The sequence below is a fragment of the Heterodontus francisci genome, unplaced genomic scaffold (assembly GCF_036365525.1).
Source record: "Heterodontus francisci isolate sHetFra1 unplaced genomic scaffold, sHetFra1.hap1 HAP1_SCAFFOLD_249, whole genome shotgun sequence".
In the NCBI taxonomy this organism is placed as follows: Eukaryota; Metazoa; Chordata; class Chondrichthyes; order Heterodontiformes; family Heterodontidae; genus Heterodontus; species Heterodontus francisci.
In genome coordinates this window covers 665,912-679,113 of record NW_027140103.1, presented here as the reverse complement: position 1 = coordinate 679,113, position 13,202 = coordinate 665,912, and positions in this window count along the sequence as shown.

Below are 13,202 nucleotides of genomic sequence, written 5' to 3'. Positions count from 1 at the left end.
TAAAGGGGCAGCCCCAGGAGGGAGTCCCATTTGCCCCTTGCTCCTTCCAGCCCTGTCTGTGAGGTTTGCTGGTGTTTTGGTCAATGCTATGAAGCTAACAGTTAAATAAGATGCACAGTGCCCATTTTAATTCATTTTACTGTAGGTCTGACCTTTCTCTCTGTCTCCACCTTCTTTCCCTGTGTCTCTATCTCCCCCCATGCTTTCTCTTCTCTGTCTCGGTTTCACACTCACCTTCTCCAATTAAACCTTTAATAAATTTAACTAAAAACATGCCACACACAGCAATGTGATTTGTCGTTATTTGAAATGGTGAGACAAAATCAGCAGCTTGTTCCCAGTTTAAAGAGGGATTTGCTCTTTCTGGGGACTGAAATCTGTCTATTATCACATTGCTGCTTGTGGGATCTTGCTGTGCTTATAGTGCCCTCCAGCATTTTGTCCATGACAACAGTTTAAAATTCAGCTTCCTGAGGGTCTGAATGTGGATTTCTCTGTGTTTTTACAAGAATTTTATAATAATTACAAGAGCTGAACGTGAAGCTGGATAAAGACTTGTTCTAAGTTTAAAGATGGTGTTTAGCATTTTCTGAGGACGGTGATGGGATATCTGGCTATGATCACATTGTGGGATCCTGCTGTGCATACATTCTCTGCGTCAATTCCTTCATCCAACACTGAGGCAGAAACAGATGGAGAGAAAAAGAGGGAGAGTGAGTAACAGCTGGAGGTGGCAGGTTAAACAGAGAGAGAGAGAGAGAGGGAGAAACAGGCAGAGTGTGTGTGAGGGAGCGAATGCAGAGAAAGATCGAGAAAGACAGAGAGAGAGAGAGAGAGAGAGAGAAATCCACACTCAAAAGCTTGGTACACTGAATATTGAAGTGTCACCATTGCTGGGATCTTTCTGTGCACTAAAAACAGATTATCTGCATATTTGCATTATCTGAAGGCTTGGAATTAAAGTCCTGAGCTTGAAGCCGGTATAATTCCCGAGTAATGATGGTGTTTTGGGCAGTGCCGTGAATTTGAGGGTGAAATGAAATTGTGGGATCTTGCTGTGCACAAATGGCATGCAGTGTTTCCAACATTGCAACAGTGACGAACACTTTAACAAACAATTCACTGAGTGTCAAATGTTCCCGATTCATTTCAGTTCATTTGACTGAAGTTCTGAGTTTCGATTTCTCTCTCTGTCTCTCTCTTTAAACCTTTAATAGTTAAAAACACACACAGCTGTGTGATTTGTTGTTGTTTTCAATGGTGAGACAGAAATATTTCACAGCTATTTTCAGTCAACATTACATATGAGATAGAGGGACAAGAACAGATATGGACAAAGAGAAAGAGAGACAGGGGACGAATGTGACAGGAACAGAGAGAGATACAGAGACAGGGGAGAGAGAGATACAGAGACAGACACACACACACACACACACACACAGAGGTGGAGGTTGCTGTCACAATCCTTTTATCCTCTGGTTTATTAACTGTGATTTGTTTGTATTTGGGTGTTGCTGAGAGAGTGTCTGTGTAACCGAGGGCAATTCCTGGGCTCTTGCTGTGCTATTTTGTTTAACAATGCCTTTTCATCAATTTTCTCTCCCCCCCCCGCTCTTGCCTTAGGAAATTTCTTTCTGAAAACTGCATGGTGAAGGTGAAAAGAGGGAAAGTCTGGGACGAGGAATCCTTGGACAGGAGCTTCCTCCAGAGGGGACGGACTGAGGCCTTGTCCACAGGCTGCACCCAAAGGGCCCACGTGAGTTGTGTCTGTTTATGACCCTGAGGTTTAATTTCCTCTCTGGGGCCCTGGGTTAACCATTTCATGTTGGATTGGGGCTCCTGGTGTTTTATACAGATTGAAAGCCTGGGGTTAAAGGAGCAGCCCCAGGAGGGAGTCCCATTTGCCCCTTGCTCCTTCCAGCCCTGTCTGTGAGGTTTGCTGGTGTTTTGGTCAATGCTCTGAAGCTAACAGTTAAATAAGATGCACAGTGCCCATTTTAATTCATTTTACTGTAGGTCTGAGCTTTCTCTCTGTCTCCACCTTCTTTCCCTGTGTCTCTATCTCCCCCCATGCTTTCTCTTCTCTGTCTCGGTTTCACACTCACCTTCTCCAATTAAACCTTTAATAAATAAAAAACATGCCACACACAGCAATGTGAATTGTCGTTATTTGAAATGGTGAGACAAAATCAGCAGCTTGTTCCCAGTTTAAAGAGGGAGTTTTGCCCTTTCTGGGGACTGAAATCTAGCTTTTATCACATTGCTGCTCGTGGGATCTTGCTGTGCATCTCGTGCCCAGCAACATTTCCTGCACAGTAATGAGGACACTTTAAAATTCAGCTTCCTGAGGGTGTAGTGTGGATTTCTCTGTTTTCTCTCCATCTTCTCTGCTTTTCTCTCCCCCCGCACTTTCTCTATTTTAACCATTAATCAATAGGTGCCACAATGTGTGCACAGCAAGATCCCACAGGCAGCAATATGATGATATACAGATAATGTGTTTTCAGTGATGTAAGTTTCGGGATCGCAGAGGGAGGGACTTTCCTGCAGCGGCTAAGTGGTCAGTACCGCAGCCTCACAGCTCCAGCAACCCAGGTTGGGTTCTGGGTACTGCCTGTGCGGAGTTTGCAAGTTCTCCGTGTGGGTTTCCTCCGGGTGCTCTGGTTTCCTGCCACATGCCAAAGACTTGCGGGTCGATAGGTAAATTGGCCATTATAAAAATTGCCCCTCGTGTAGGTAGGTGGTGGGAGAATTGAGGGAAGGTGGGGATGTGAGAGGGGGAAAAATGGCATTAATGTAGGATTAGCATAAATGGGTGGCTGATGGTCAGCGTTGGGCCGAAGGGCCTGTTTTAGTGCTGTATCTCTCTATGAATCGAATGTGATGTGTGGTTATTTTAAACGGTGACAGAAACATTTCAGCGGACGTTTCAATCTAGATTAAATCCCAGATCAAGAGAAAAAGAAACAGATGTGGATGGGGTGCAGGGGGGAGGGAGCATGAGAAAGACAGGGGGAGGGGTGTTTGAGATTTTCAAACTGCAGGAATGTCCCTCCCTCTGATTTCTCGAAACTTACGTCACTGAAAACAGATTATCTGCATATTAGCATATTGTTGCCTTTGGGATCTTGCTGTGCACAGATTGCCGACAGGTTTCCTGCATTGCAACAGTGAGGACCACTTTAAAAATTAGTTCATTGATTCTCAACTTCTCCTGAGGGCCAATAATTACAAGAGCTGAACGTGAAGCTGTATAAAGGCTTGCGAAAAGTTTAAAGATGGAGTTCAGCATTTTCAGAGGACTGTGATAGAATATCTGGCTATGATCACATTGTGGGATCCTGCTGTGCATACATTCCCTGCATCAATTCTTACATTACAACACTGAGGCAGGAACAGATGGAGAGAAAAAGAGGGAGAGAGAGAAACAGCTGGAGGTGGCAGGTAAATCAGAGAGAGAGAGAGAGAGAGAGAGACAGGCGGAGTGTGGATGAGGGAGGGAGGGAAGGCAGAGAAAGATGGAGAAAGACAGAGAGAGAGAGAAATCCACACTCAAAATCTTGGTCAACTGAATTTTGAAGTGTCACCATTGCTGGGATCTTGCTGTGCACAGCTTGCCTGCAGAATTCCCTGCATTGTGACAGTGAGTGCATTTTAGAAGTGAATTCATTGTGTGTAAAGCTCTCCTGAAGGCCTGGAATTTAAGTCCGGAGCTTGAAGCCGGTATAATTCCCGAATAATGCTGGTGTTTTGGGCAGTGACGTGAATTTCTCTCTCTCTCTCCATCTGTCTCTCTGAATGAGAGTAACAGGAGGGAGAGAGATGCAGGAGAGTGAGGGAAACATGGAGGGAATCAAGAGGGGGCGGAGAAGGGGTAGCCCACTGTTATCAGACTGCTGCTTGTGGGATCTTGCTGTGCATCAATGGCCGACAGCATTTCCAACGTTGCAACAGTGACGAGCACTTTAAAAATTGATTCATTGAGTGTCAAATACTTCTGTGAATCAGCAATGAAATGGGTGAAATGTGAAGGTTTGTAAAGGCTTGTTCTCATTCCCGAATATTGCTGGTGTTTTAGGCTGTGGGCTGAATTTGACAGTGAAATGAAACACCGGGGGACCATTTGAATACAGATTTTCAGGGATGGGAATGTGGATTTCTCTCTCTATCCTTCTACAGGAGAGGGGATGGGGGTCACCAGTGTTTGTGTGCTTTTACAATGAGGCAGAAACAGATGTAGAGAGACACACAGAGAGAAATAGAGAGAGAGAGGGAGAGAGAGAGACAGCAGGAAATGACAGGGTAAACACATCTACACTTCCCAGTCTCTGGCTCTGTGTCAGGGGATGTGTTTGTAAGTCACTGAGAGATTTGTTTTATGTCAGTGAGTTGGAGAGAGTCCTGGGCTCTCGCTGTGTTTTATTTCTGTGCAAAAATGCTTTGCTTTGTTTGAATCAATTTTATTTCTCTTATTCCCAAGGAGAATCTTTTCGGAAGCTGCAGCTGTGATGATGCAGAGGGAGAATCTTTTGGCCACGTGGAATTCTCCGACAAGAGCTTTAACCGGAGAGGGAAAGTAATAATAAAAATATATTTGTCATTGTCAAATTAATTTCTAGATCCAGAAAAGAAGACTGTTTGTGATTTCGGGACTGATAGAAAAACAAAGTGCTGGAAATGCTCAGTAATTCCAGAACAGTTTTTATTTCAGATTTCCAGCATCCGCAGTATTTTGATTTTGTGTTTTCGGGGTCTGTGGATTTTATTTTAACACAAGGGAGGGGGCTGGATGGTGCTCCGAAGGGAATAGTTTGGGAATCGCTACTCCAGAACAGTCAATGTAATCCCATAGATTTCCCTCTCTCCATCTCTTGCTGCAACTTGTTCCCTGCACCTTCCTCTTTGTTCCTAACTCTGTTTCTTCACATCTTTAAATCCCTATCTCTGTATCTCTCAACATCCTTTCTATCTTTGCCTCTCTCTGGAGTCTCACAAGTTTCCATTGTCACTCTCTTTCTGCAACTCTCTGTATCTTTATCTGTCTCTCTCTCTCAGTCCATTTCTTCTCTCACTCACTTCCAAATCCCTGAATCTTTCCATCTCTGCTCCTCCTTTCCTGCAAGATTATCTCTGCATTTCCCTCCCACCTGTCCCGGGACACCCCTCTCTATTCTGTGAACACATCTTACTTTGTATCTCTGCCCCTCCACCTCTTTCTGTCTCTGCATATTTCGATGGTATTTAGATGGGGGACTGTCCCCGGGTGGGGTATTTAGATGGGGGTCTGTCCCCGGGGGGGATTTAGATGGGGGTCTGTCCCCGGGGATGTATTTAGATGGGGGTCTGTCCCCGGGTGGGGTATTTAGATGGCGGTCTGTCCCCGGGGATGTATTTAGATGGGGATCTGTCCCCGGGGGGGATTTAGATGGGGGTCTGTCCCCGGGGTTAGTATTTAGATGGGGGTCTGTCCCCGGGGTTGGTATTTAGATGGCAGTCTGTCCCCGGGGTTAGTATTTAGATGGGGGTCTGTCCCCGGGGTTAGTATTTAGGTGGCGGTCTGTCCCCGGGGTTAGTATTTAGATGGGGGTCTGTCCCCGGGGATGTATTTAGATGGGGGTCTGTCCCCGGGGATGTATTTAGATGGGGGTCTGTCCCCGGGGTTAGTATTTAGATGGCGGTCTGTCCCCGGGGTTAGTATTTAGATGGCGGTCTGTCCCCAGGGTTAGTATTTAGATGGGGGTCTGTCCCCGGGGATCTATTTAGATGGGGGTCTGTCCCCAGGGTTAGTACTTAGATGGGGGTCTGTCCCCGGGGGGGGGGGGTTATTTAGATGGGGGTCTGTTCCACTCAGGTATTTGTAATAGGGGTATTATAAGGGTATATTTAGATGGGGGTCTGTCCCCGGGGAGGGGGGTATTTAGATGGGGGTCTGTCCCCAGGGGGGTATTTAGATGGGGGTCTGTCCCCGGGGATGTATTTAGATGGGGGTCTGTCCCCGGGGATGTATTTAGATGGGGGTCTGTCCCCGGGGATCTATTTAGATCGGGGTCTGTCCCCAGGGGGGGGGGGGTTATTTAGATGGGGGTCTGTCCCCGGGAGGATGGTATTTAGATGGGGGTCTGTTCCAGTCAGGTATTTGTAATAGGGGTATTATAAGGGTATATTTAGATGGGGGTCTGTCCCCGGGGATGTATTTAGATGGGGGTCTGTCCCCGGGGATGTATTTAGATGGCGGTCTGTATCCTGGTATGTATTTAGATGGGGGTCTGTCCCCGGGGATGTATTTAGGTGGCGGTCTGTATCCTGGTATGTATTTAGATGGGGGTCTGTCCCCGGGGATGTATTTGTAATAGGGGTATTATAAGGGTATAATTAGATGGGGGTCTGTCCCCGGTGGGTAGTTAGTTGGGAGTCTGTCCCCGGGGGGGTATCTAGAGGGAAGTCTGTCCCCGGGGGGGTATCCAGATGGGAGTCTGTTATTGGCTGGGTATTTAGATGGGAGTCTGTTCCTGGGGGGGTATCTAGATGGGAGTCTGTTCCTGTGGGGGGTTATCGAGATGGGACTCGGTCCTGGGGGGGGTATCTAGATGGGACTCGGTCCTGGGGGGGTATCTAGATGGGAGTCTGTTCCTGGGGGGGTATCTAGATGGGTGCCTGTTCCTGGGGGGGGGGTCTGTAGATGGGACTCGGTCCTGGGGGGTGGTATCTAGATGGGACTCGGTCCTGGGGGGGGGGTATCTAGATGGGAGTCTGTTCCTGGTGGGGGGGGGTATCTAGATGGGAGTCTGTTCCTGGGGGGGGGGGGGGGGTATCTAGATGGGACTCGGTCCTGGATGGGGATAATTAGATGGGGGTCTGTTCCTGGTGGGGGGGGGTATCTAGATGGGACTCGGTCCTGGATGGGGATAATTAGATGGGGGTCTGTTCCTGGTGGGGGGGGTATCTAGATGGGAGTCTGTTCCTGGGGGGGGTATCTGGATGGGGCTCGGTCCTGGGGGGGGGTATCTAGATGGGGGGGGGAGGATAAATTGCGGGGGGTAGATTGCGGGGGGTAGATTGCGGGGGGGGATAAATTGCGGAGGGGGATAATTGCGGGGGGGGGATAAATTGCGGGGGGGAAATTATTGCGGGGGGGGATAAATTGCGGGGGGGATAAATTGCGGGGGGGGATAAATTGCGGGGGGTGGAATTATTGCGGGGGGGGGGGAATTATTGCGGGGGGGGGGGATATTTGGAAAAAGCACGAGAGAAAAGATAGAATGGGCGAGAAAGAAGGAGCGAACAGATAGAGAAAGAAAGAGACAAAGAAGGGATAGAAAAAGAATGAGAGAAAAGATAGAGTCAGAAGATAGAAATAGAGAAAAGACAGAGAGTCAGAAATAGAGAAAAGACAAAGTCAGAAATAGAGAAAAGACAAAGTCAGAAAAAGACAGAAAGTCAGAAATGGAGAAAAGACAGAGAGTCAGAAATAGAGAAAAGACAGAAGGTCAGAAAGAGAGAAAAGACAGAGTCAGAAATAGAGAAAAGACAGAGAGTCAGAAAGAGAGAAAAGACAGAGTCAGAAAAAGACAGAGTCAGAAAGAGAAAAGACAAAGTCAGAAAAAGACAGAAAGTCAGAAATAGAGAAAAGACAGAGTCAGAAATAGAGAAAAGACAGAGAGTCAGAAATAGAGAAAAGACAAAGTCAGAAAAAGACAGAAAGTCAGAAATGGAGAAAAGACAGAGTCAGAAATAGAGAAAAGACAGAAGGTCAGAAAGAGAGAAAAGACAGAGTCAGAAATAGAGAAAAGACAGAGAGTCAGAAAGAGAGAAAAGACAGAGTCAGAAAGAGAAAAGACAAAGTCAGAAAAAGACAGAAAGTCAGAAATAGAGAAAAGACAGAGTCAGAAAGAGAGAAAAGACAGAGTCAGAAAAAGACAGAAAGTCAGAAATAGAGAAAAAGACAGAGTCAGAAATTGAGAAAAGACAGAGAGTCAGAAATAGAGAAAAGACAAAGTCAGAAAGTCAGAAAGAGAGAAAAGACAGAGTCAGAAAGAGAGAAAAGACAGAGTCAGAAATAGAGAAAAGACAGAGTCAGAAAGAGAGAAAAGACAGAGTCAGAAATAGAGAAAAGACAAAGTCAGAAAAAGACAGAAGGTCAGAAATAGAGAAAAGACAGAGTCAGAAATTGAGAAAAGACAGAGTCAGAAAGAGAGAAAAGACAGAGTCAGAAAAAGACAGAGTCAGAAATAGAGAAAAGACAGAGAGTCAGAAATAGAGAAAAGAGTCAGAAATGGAGAAAAGACAGAAAGTCAGAAATAGAGAAAAGACAGAGAGTCAGAAATAGAGAAAAGACAGAGAGTCAGAAATAGAGAAAAGACAGAGTCAGAAATACAGAAAAGACAGAGTCAGAAAAAGACAGAGTCAGAAATAAGAGAAAAGACAGAGTCAGAAATAGAGAAAAGACAGAGAGTCAGAAATAGAGAAAAGACGGAGAGTCAGAAATAGAGAAAAGAGTCAGAAATAGAGAAAAGACAGAGAGTCAGAAATAGAGAAAATACAGAGTCAGAAATAGAGAAAAGACAGAGTCAGAAATACAGAAAAGACAAAGTCAGAAAAAGACAGAAAGTCAGAAATGGAGAAAAGACAGAGAGTCAGAAATAGAGAAAAGACAGAAGGTCAGAAAGAGAGAAAAGACAGAGTCAGAAATAGAGAAAAGACAGAGAGTCAGAAAGAGAGAAAAGACAGAGTCAGAAAAAGACAGAGTCAGAAAGAGAAAAGACAAAGTCAGAAAAAGACAGAAAGTCAGAAATAGAGAAAAGACAGAGTCAGAAATTGAGAAAAGACAGAGTCAGAAAGAGAGAAAAGACAAAGTCAGAAAGTCAGAAATAGAGAAAAGACAGAGTCAGAAAGAGAGAAAAGACAGAGTCAGAAATAGAGAAAAGACAGAGTCAGAAAGAGAGAAAAGACAGAGTCAGAAATAGAGAAAAGACAAAGTCAGAAAAAGACAGAAGGTCAGAAATACAGAAAAGACAAAGTCAGAAAAAGACAGAAAGTCAGAAATAGAGAAAAAGACAGAGTCAGAAATTGAGAAAAGACAGAGTCAGAAAGAGAGAAAAGACAGAGTCAGAAAGAGAGAAAAGACAGAGTCAGAAATAGAGAAAAGACAAAGTCAGAAAAAGACAGAAGGTCAGAAATACAGAAAAGACAAAGTCAGAAAAAGACAGAAAGTCAGAAATAGAGAAAAAGACAGAGTCAGAAATTGAGAAAAGACAGAGTCAGAAATAGAGAAAAGACAGAGAGTCAGAAATAGAGAAAAGAGTCAGAAATGGAGAAAAGACAGAAAGTCAGAAATAGAGAAAAGACAGAGTCAGAAATAGAGAAAAGACAGAGAGTCAGAAATAGAGAAAAGACAGTCAGAAATACAGAAAAGACAGAGTCAGAAAAAGACAGAGTCAGAAATAAGAGAAAAGACAGAGTCAGAAATAGAGAAAAGACAGAGAGTCAGAAATAGAGAAAAGACGGAGAGTCAGAAATAGAGAAAAGACGGAGAGTCAGAAATAGAGAAAAGAGTCAGAAATGGAGAAAAGACAGAAAGTCAGAAATAGAGAAAAGACAGAGAGTCAGAAATAGAGAAAAGACAGTCAGAAATACAGAAAAGACAGAGTCAGAAATACAGAAAAGACAAAGTCAGAAATACAGAAAAGACAAAGTCAGAAATAGAGAAAAGACAAACTCAGAGAAATAGAGAAAAGACAGATAGTCAGAAATACAGAAAAGACAGAGAGTCGGAAAAAGACAGAAATAGAGAAAAGACAGAAAGTCAGATATAGAGAAAAGACAAAGTCAGAAATACAGTAGAAAGAAAGTCAGAGGAATAGAGAATAGGCCGAAAGAGACACTGTAAAAGAGGAGGGAAAAAATTGGAGGGAAAGAACTGTGACACAAAGAAATTGCAGGCAGCAAAGAGACAGACAGAAAGCCAGTGAGAAAGGCACACAGAGAATCACAAAGAGATTGAGAGAGAGAAGGACAGAGAATCACAGAGAGATTGAGAGAGAGAAGGACAGAGAATCACAGAGAGATTGAGAGAGAGAAAGACAAAGAAATCCATTGAAACAGAAAGACACACAATCATTCAGAGAGAAACAGAGAGAGAGAGAAACACAAAGTGAGAGGGAGAGATGGAGGAACACAGAGGGAGAGAGAGAACCAGAGAGAGAGAAAAAAACAGAGCGAGAGAGAGAAAAAAAAGAGGGAGAGAAACACAGAGCGAGAATCGAGAGAGACAGAAACACAGAGAGAGAGAAACAGACAGAGAGAGTAACAGAGAGATTGAGAGAGAGATTGAGGAACATAGAGAGAATCAGAGAGAGAAATAGACACAGAGAGATTGAGGCAAAAGGAGAAAGGCAGAGAGGAACAATAAAGATGTGATACTCACCATCCCACATGGTCTGCGCTCCATCATTGGACTCTAACACCTTCCCTCCATCAGCTCCTCCATGGGGAAAAGATCCTGGAGAGGGAGATTGGGGTGGGAATTGGAGACAAGTGTCAGGACTGGGACAGAGAGAGCAGGGGATTCAGACTGGACTCTCTCTCTCTCACTCACACACACACTGTAAGCAGCTTGCAATTCACCTGGGCACAGAGACACAGAGACTGAGATACAGAAACTCACCTGAACAAACCAGCCGCATGGAAAGAAAGAATGGAGGCTGATGTTGTCCTAATATATCCCAGAACCTGTCACTCAAAACAGACAGTCCACCCCAAATACAGCTCACCCAACCAGCTATCAGCTTCCTTCATCTGGACACTGCCTCCCAGGTATGGGACAGTCCAAGGTGAGTCTCTGTGTAAACAGGGAATGGGGAGAGAGGGATATTCCAGCCATATCCCAAATGGACCATTCCAGACAGAAACCTGCCTGTCTGTCTCTCTCTCTCTCTCTCTCTCTCTCCCCCAACAACATCATCAACAGAGCAGAAAAACTGCTGTCATTTAAAACATGGAGGGGCTGGTTTGGATAATGGCCTTTTAACACTAATTGTATTAAATGTCTTCCACTATTCACCTCCAGTTAACAGAAAGTTCAGAAAATGACTGAAAATGTCTCACTGCAGTTACCTTGTAATTCTGACAATGAGTTTTTGCTGGAGAGGCCTGTTTGACTGTAGTATAAACAGGCAGTTTTTATTCAGATTTTCAATTCCACTGTCTTTCAAACTAAACTAGAGCCCGGTTAATGATGCAGCCAAGAGAACTTTAACAACTGGTGACATTTCACACAATTCTCACCCATATTTACAGTTATATTTCTCAATGATACTTTGCACATTCTTTGCTGCTGCTGTATTTATGCATTAGGCTGTAATCAATTAAAAATACCTTCTTAATATTTACCAGTTTAATGTTACAAGGGTTTACAAAGCTGGAAAATGGACATTTAACACAAATTGTATTAAAGATCTTCCACTTGTCACCTCCAGTTTATATAAAGCTCAGCGAGAACGACCTCCACATTCTGACAAAGAGTTTTTTGCTGCTGTAATAAAGTGTCACTTGTTTCCATTTGCTTCCTGACTGTTTCTTTCCTCTGCTCTCCTGGGGGATTCAGAGATGATTTTTGTTCATTGCTTGTCCACATTCAGGAGGTTTCAGCTCCTCTGCAGTTGCTGTCCTGGATAAATTAATTGTATTCAAAATCTTTCCCTCAGTTTGGAGACGTGAGAAGAGACTGTTTACACTAGCAGATGGGAGAAACAATTAGGCAGGGAGTTATTCTGGTCTGAAATTCACTGACAGGTTTCTGAAAGCTGATTCGAAATTAACTTTCAAAAGACAATCGGATCAAAACTTCAATTACTCTGAGTTATAGTACAGAAGATACCAGCATAGAAAGAGAAGTGAGAGAGAGAGATGTCATAACGTTAGTGATGAAGAACTCAACACAACTTATTTAAAGAGTTTTTATTTGTAAATGATTGTTTGAGTTTAATTTGATGCTGTTGTTTTATTTATAAATTATCTTTATTCACTAAAAATACTTTTCCAAACAGGAACCAGTTTAATGTTACAAGTGTTCACATAGTAGGAAGATAGCCATTTAACACAAATTGAATTGAAATTATTTCATTCAGCATCTCAAGTTTACAGAAAGTAAACTCCTCAAACTTTGGGAAACTTTCAAACTCTCAGCAACACATAATCTCCCATCAGCAATGGCTCAGCATCTCCATCTGCTGGTGTCCCTCTCTCACTGCAGTAACGGCCCCCCTCTCACCATCTCCATCTGCTGGTGTCCCTGTCTCACTGCAGTAACAGCCCCCTCTCACCATCTCCATCTGCTGGTGTCCCTCTCTCACTGCAGTAACAGCCCCCTCTCACCATCTCCATCTGCTGGTGTCCCTCTCTCACTGCAGTAACGGCCCCCCTCTCACCATCTCCATCTGCTGGTGTCCCTCTCTCACTGCAGTAACAGCCCCCTCTCACCATCTCCATCTGCTGGTGTCCCTCTCTCACTGCAGTAACGGCCCCCCTCTCACCATCTCCATCTGCTGGTGTCCCTGTCTCACTGCAGTAACTGTCTCCCCTCTCACCATCTCCATCTGCTGGTGTCCCTGTCTCACTGCAGTTACTGTCCCCCTCTCACCATCTCCATCTGCTGGTGTCCCTGTCTCACTGCAGTAACTGTCTCCCCTCTCACCATCTCCATCTGCTGGTGTCCCTCTCTCACTGCAGTAACGGCCCCCTCTCACCATCTCCATCTGCTGGTGTCCCTGTCTCACTGCAGTAACAGCCCCCTCTCACCATCTCCATCTGCTGGTGTCCCTATCTCACTGCAGTAACAGCCCCCTCTCACCATCTCCATCTGCTGGTGTCCCTCTCTCACTGCAGTAACGGCCCCCTCTCACCATCTCCATCTGCTGGTGTCCCTGTCTCACTGCAGTAACAGCCCCCTCTCACCATCTCCATCTGCTGGTGTCCCTCTCTCACTGCAGTAACAGCCCCCTCTCACCATCTCCATCTGCTGGTGTCCCTCTCTCACTGCAGTAACGGCCCCCTCTCACCATCTCCATCTGCTGGTGTCCCTATCTCACTGCAGTAACAGCCCCCTCTCAGCATCTCCATCTGCTGGTGTCCCTGTCTCACTGCAGTAACGGCCCCCCTCTCACCATCTCCATCTGCTGGTGTTCATCTGCTGGATGAATTTCATC